We start from the raw sequence: 6,586 nt of genomic DNA, 5'->3' as shown, positions 1-6,586 counted from the left end.
CACACAAATGGCCCCACCTACCTAAATGGACCACACTAGGTCACTTCTCAGCCACCTTGGCATGCCCCAATTGATTTTTGGCTCAAATCACGCTTGGGCCCTAGCCCACCCTAAAAATCATGGGCTATTGCACATCGATTTGGCCTGAAAACACCCCATTTGCATGTTTTGCCCGTTTGACCAAACACATTACCTCGTCCACTAAAATTGACCACACTAGGCCGCTTCCCAACCTCTCTGGCATGCTCTGGTTGGATTTCAGCCCAAATCATACCCGAGTCTTGGGCCCACCCTAAAAACCCATGGGCTGTAGCACACTGATTTTGCCCGACAATGCTCCGTTTATGTCGTTTTGCCTGTTTGACTACCTAAATAGCCTCGTCCACCAAAACAGACCACACTAGGCCGCTCCCCAACCTCCCTGGTATGCTCTGATCGATGTTCGATCCAAATCATATTCGAGTGCCGAGTTCACCCCAATATTCATGAGCAATAGTACACCAATTTAGCTCAAAACTGCCCCATTCACGTTGTTTTGCCTGGTTAACCTCCAAATGGCCCTGCCCACCCAAACAAACTACACTAGGCTGCTCCCTAGACTGTCAGGAGCAGTCTGGTCAATTTTCTGCCAAAATCACGCCCGGGCCTTGGGCCCTCCCCAAAAACCATGGGCTATAGCACGCTGATTCGATCCAAAAATGCCCTGTTAACGCTGTTTTGCCCATTTGACCACCCAAATGTCTCCGCCCACCCAAACTGACCACACTAGGACACTCCCCAGCCTCTCTGGCATGCTCTGACCTCCCAAATAGACAATACTAGATCTCTCCCCAGCCTTCCTGGCATTCCCCAGCCAAATTTTGGCCCAAATAACGCTCGAGCCCAGGGCCCACCCCAAAAACTGTGGGTTATAGCACACCAATTTGGCTTGAAAATGCCCCGTTCACGTCGTTTAACCATCCAAATGTTCCCGTCCACCCAAAAGGACTACACTAGGCCATTTCTTTCTGACAGGCCCCAGGCAATTTTTGGCCCAAATCATGCTCGGGCCCTGGTCCTACCCTAATAACCATGGGCTATTGCATGCTGATTTAGCTTGAAAATGCCCTGTTTGTGCCGTTTTGCCTATTTGACCAACCAAATAGCCCTTCCCACCAAAAGGACCATACTTGGCCGCACCCCAACCTCCCTGGCACGCCTTGGTTTATTTTTAATTCGAGTCACGCCTGAGCCATGGGACAACCCCAAAAACCCATGGGCTATAGCACACTAATTTTGCCTAAAAATACCCTGTCCACGTCATTTTACCCGTTTAGCCACCCAAATAGCCCTGCCCACCTAAACGGACCACACTAGACCTCTCTAAGCATCCCTAGTATGCTCTGGTCGATTATTGCCCCATATCACGCCCGGGTCCACCCCAAACACCGTGGGCTAAAGAACACCAATTTGGCCCAAAAATGCCCCGTTCGCGTCGTTTCACCCATTTGACCTTCAAAATGGCCCCCGCCCAACCAAATAGATCACACTAGGTTGCTTCTCAGCCTCCCTGGCATGGCCCGGTTGATTTTTGGCCCAAATCATGCCTGGGCCCCGGGCCAACCCCAAAAATTGTGGGCCATAGCACACCGATTTAGCCTGAAAATGCCCCGTTCTCGTTATTTTTACCATTTGACCATCCAAATGGCCTCGCCCACCCAAATGGACCAGACTAGGCTTCTCCCCAGCATCCTTTACATGCCCCAGTTGATATTTGTCCCAAATCACACTCGGGCCCTGGGCCCACCCAAAAACTGTGGGCTAAAGCACATTGATTTTGTCCGAAAATGCCCAGTTCCCGCTGTTTTGTCCGTTTCACATCCCAAATGGCCCTTTTCACCCAAATTGGCCACAGTAGGCCGCTCCTCAGCCTCACTATCACTCCACGGGAGATTTTTGGCTTAAATCACGCCAAGGCCCTGGGCCCACCCCAAAAACTATGGGCTATAGCACTCCAAATTGCCTCGAAAATACCCCGTTCATACTTTTTTGCCTGTTTGTCCACCCAAATGACCCTGCCCACCCAAACGGAACACACTAGGCCGTTCCCCAGCTTTCGTGACTTGCCTCAATCAATTTTTGCCCTAAATCAAGCTCAGGCCCCGGGCCCACGCCAAAGATCGTGGGCTATATAGCACATCGATTTGGCTAAAAAATTCCCCGTTTGCACAGTTTCGCCTGTTTTACTACCCAAATGGTCTCACCTACACAAACGGACCATACTAGGCCTCTCCCCAACCTCCATGGCACTCCCCGATTGATTTTTACCCCAATTCACACCCGAGCCCCAAGCCCACCCTAAAAATTGTAGGCTATCGCACAACGATTTGACCCGAAAATGCTTCGTTCGCGTAGTTTCACCCGTTTGATCACCCAAATTTTCCCACCCACTAGAACAAACCACACTAGACTGCTCCTATGCTTTCCTAGCATGCCTCGATCAATTTTTAGCCCAAATCACTCTCTGGTCCCGGGCCCACCCTAAAAACCATGGGCTATAGCATATCGATTTGGCCCGAAAATGCCCCCTTCTTGCCGTTTTGCCCACTTGACCACCCAAATGGATCCGCCCAGCCAAATGAACAATACTACGCTTCTCCCCAGCCTCCTTAGCACACTCTGGTAGATTTTTGGCCCAAATCACGCCCGGGCCCAGGGCCTACCCCAAAAATTGTGGGCTATAGCACATCGATTTGGCCTAAAAATGCCCCTTTCGCACCGTTTCGCTCATTGGAACACCAAATTGGACCCACCTTCCCAAACGGACCATACTAGGCCACTCCCTAGTCTCCCTAGCATGCCTCGATTGATTTTTAGCCCAAATCATGCTCGGGATATGGGCCCACCCTAAAAATCGTGGGCTAGCACATCGATTTGGCCCAAAATTGCCCCGTTTGCGCCGTTTTGCCCCCACCAAAATTGCCCCGCCCACCCAAATAGACTATACTTGGTTGCTCCTCATCTTCCCTGGAATGCTTCATTGATTTTAGGCCCAAACTACCCCTGATCCCACACAGAAAACCGTAGGCTATAGCACACCGATTTAGCACGAAAATGCCCATTCACATCATTTCTCCCATTAACCACCCAAATGGTATCGCCCACCTAAACAGACCATACTAGACCACTCCCATACCTCCCTGGCATGGCCCGATTGATTTTTGGCCTAAATCAACTCCGGGCCAAGGGCCTACCTCGAAAACCTTGGGATATAGCTCACCAATTTTGCCCTAAAACAGCCCATTTGCGTCATTTTGCCCGTTTGACCACCCAAATAGCCTCGTCCACCCAAACAGACCACATTATGCCACTCCTCAGCCTCCTTTGCATGCCTCGATCTATATTTGGACCAAATCATGCCTGGACACCAAGCCCACTCTGAAAACATGGACTATAGCACACTAATTTGGCCTAAAAATGCCCTATTTGCACTGTTTCGCCCATTTGACTAGCCAAATAACCTCGCCCACCCAAACAGACCATACTAGGACTCTTCCCAACCTCCTTGGTATGCCGCGGTTCATTTTCAGCCAAATTATGCTCGAGCCTCAGGCTCACCCCAAAAATTGTTGGCTATAACACACTGATTTGGACTGATAATGCCTCGTTCATGCTGTTTTGCCTGTTTGACAACCCAAATGGCCCTGCCCACCCAAACGGACCCTATTAGGACATTCTTCAGCCTCTCTGGCCTACCCCGATCATTTTTTAGACCAAATCATGGTCAAGCCTCGGGCCCACCCTAAAATTCGTGGGCTATAACACACTTATTTATCTTGAAAATGCCCCATTTACATCGTTTCACTCATTTGACCATACAAATGGCCTCGCCCACCTGAACGGACTATACTAAGCCACTTTCCAGCCTCCCTGGCATACGCTAGTCGATTTTAGGCCCAAATCACGCCTGATCCCTGTGCGCATCCTAATAACTGTGGGCTGCACACCAATTTGGCCCAAAAATGCCTCGTTCGTGCTGTTTCACCCGTTTGACCACCAAAATGGCCCCGTCCACTCAAATGGACCATATTAGGCTACTCCCCAGCTTCCCTGGCATGACCCAGTCAAATTTGGGCTAAAATCATGATCGAGACCTGGGCCTACCCCCAAAACTGTAGGCTATAACATGCCAAATTGGCTCGAAAATGCCCCGTTCGCGCTGTTTCACCTGTTTGAACACCGAATTGTCCCCGTCGACCTAAACAGATCATACTAGGCCATTCTCCAGCCTCCCTGGCATGCCTCAGTCAATCTTTGGCCCAAATCATGCTCAAGCCCTAGGCCCACCTCATAAACCATGGGCTATTGCACACTAATTTAGCTTGAAAATGCCCCGTTTGTGCTGTTTTGCCCATTTGACCAACCAAATGGCCCTGCCCACCAATACGAACCACACTAGGCTGCTTCCCTACCTCCCTGGTATGCCTTGGTCAATTTTCGACCCAAATCACGCCCCAGCAGTTGGCCCACCCCAAAAACTCATGGGGCTATAGCATACCAATTTAGCCCAAAAATGCCCCATTCATGTCGTTTTGCCCATTTGACCACCCAAATAGCCCCGTCCATCAAAATGGAATACAGTAGGCCACTCCCCAGCCTCCCTAGGATGCTCCGATTGATTTTAGGCCCAAATCACACCCAGCCCCGAGCCCACCCCCAAAACTGTGCGCTATAGCACTCTAATTTGGCTAAAAAATACACCGTTCATATTGTTTTGTCAATTTGACATCCAAAATGGCCCCGCCAAACCAAACAAACCACAGTAGGCCACTTTACAGCCTCTCTGGCATGCCCTGGTTAATTTTTGGCTAAAATTACGCTCGGGCCTCGGGCCACTCCATAGCCTTCCTGGCATGCCCCGGTAGATTTTAGGCCCAAATCACACCCAGGCCCCGGGCTTTCCACAAAAATCCTGGGCTATAGCTCACCAAATTGGCTAAAAAATGTCCCAGTCGCGCTTTTTTGCCTGTTTCTCTACCCAAATGGCTCGGCCCCCCTAAACGGACCACACTACCCCCGTTCACGTTGTTTTGCCCGTTTGACTACCCAAATAGCCTCGCCCACCAAAATAGACTACACCAGGCCGCTTCCTAGCCTCCCCGGCATGCTCCGATCGATGTTCGATCCAAATCATATTCGGGCGTTGAGCCCACCCCAGAAATGATGGGCTATTGGACACTAATTTGGCTCAAAAATTCCCCATTTGCGTCGTTTTGCCCGGTTGACCTCCAAAATGGACCTGCCTACCCAAACAGACTACACTACACTACTCCCCAGCCTGTCAGGGGTAGTCCAGTCAATTTTATGTCAAAATCATGCTCGGGCCTTGGGCCCACCCCAAAAATCATGGGCTATAGCACACTAATTCATCCCAAAAATATCCTGTTAACGCCGTTTTGCCCATTTGACAACCTAAATGTCTCTTACCACCCAAACTAACCATACTATGACACTCCCCAACTTCCCTGACATCTCCGATTGATTTTTGGACCAAATAACACCCGAGACCCAAGCCCAACCCAAAAACCATAGGCTATAGCACACCAATTTGGCTTAAAAATGTTCCGTTCGCGTCGTTTTGCCCGTTTGGCATCCAAAATAGCCCCCCGCACCAAAAGACAACACTAGGACACTCCCCAGCCACCCTGGCATGCCCCAACCAATTTTTGGCCCAAATCACGCCTGAGAACTGGGCCCACCCCAAAAACTGTGGGTTATAGCACACCAATTTGGCTTGAACATGCCTCGTTCACGCCTTTTGACAACCCAAATATTCCCGTCCACCTTAACGGACCACACTAGGCTGTTCCCCACCCCCCTTGACATGCCCCAAGCAAATTTTAGCTTAAATCACGCTCGGGCCCTGGGTCCATCCTACTAACCATGGGCTATTACACACCGATTTAGCTTGAAAATGCCCCGTTTATGCTATTTTTCCCATTTGACCAATCAAATAGCCCCTCCCACCAAAATGGACTACTTTAGGCTGCACCACAACCTCCCTGGCATGCCCTGGTCAATTTTTGACCCAAATCAAGCCTGAGCCCTCAGCCTACCCTGAAAACCCATAGGCTATAACACACTGATTTTGCCTAAAAATACCCCGTTCACGTTATTTTACCCGTTTGACCACCCAAAAATCCCCGCCCACTTAAACGGACCACACTAGGCCGCTCCCAGCCTCCCTAGCATGCTCTAATCGATTTTCTCCCAAAATCACCCCCAGGCCCTGAACCAACCCCAAATACCGTGGGCTATAGAACACCAATTTGGTTTGAAAATGCCCCGTTCGCATCGTTTCACCCTTTTGACCTCTAAAATAGATCCACCCAACCAAACAGACCATATTAGGCTGCTCCCTAGACTCTCTGGCATACCCCAGTTGATTTTTGGCATAAATCACGCCCAGGCCATGGGCCAACCCCAAAAATTGTGAGCCATAACCCACCGATTTAAACTGAAAATGCCCCGTTCTCGGCGTTTTTGCCGTTTGTCCACCCAAATGGCCTTGCCCACCCAAATGGAATAGACTAGGCCGCTCCCTAGC

This window comes from Capsicum annuum, chromosome 4, assembly GCF_002878395.1.
Source record: "Capsicum annuum cultivar UCD-10X-F1 chromosome 4, UCD10Xv1.1, whole genome shotgun sequence".
Classification (NCBI taxonomy): domain Eukaryota; kingdom Viridiplantae; phylum Streptophyta; class Magnoliopsida; order Solanales; family Solanaceae; genus Capsicum; species Capsicum annuum.
The sequence above is the reverse complement of the archived record's forward strand: the minus strand, read 5'-3'. Positions refer to the sequence as shown.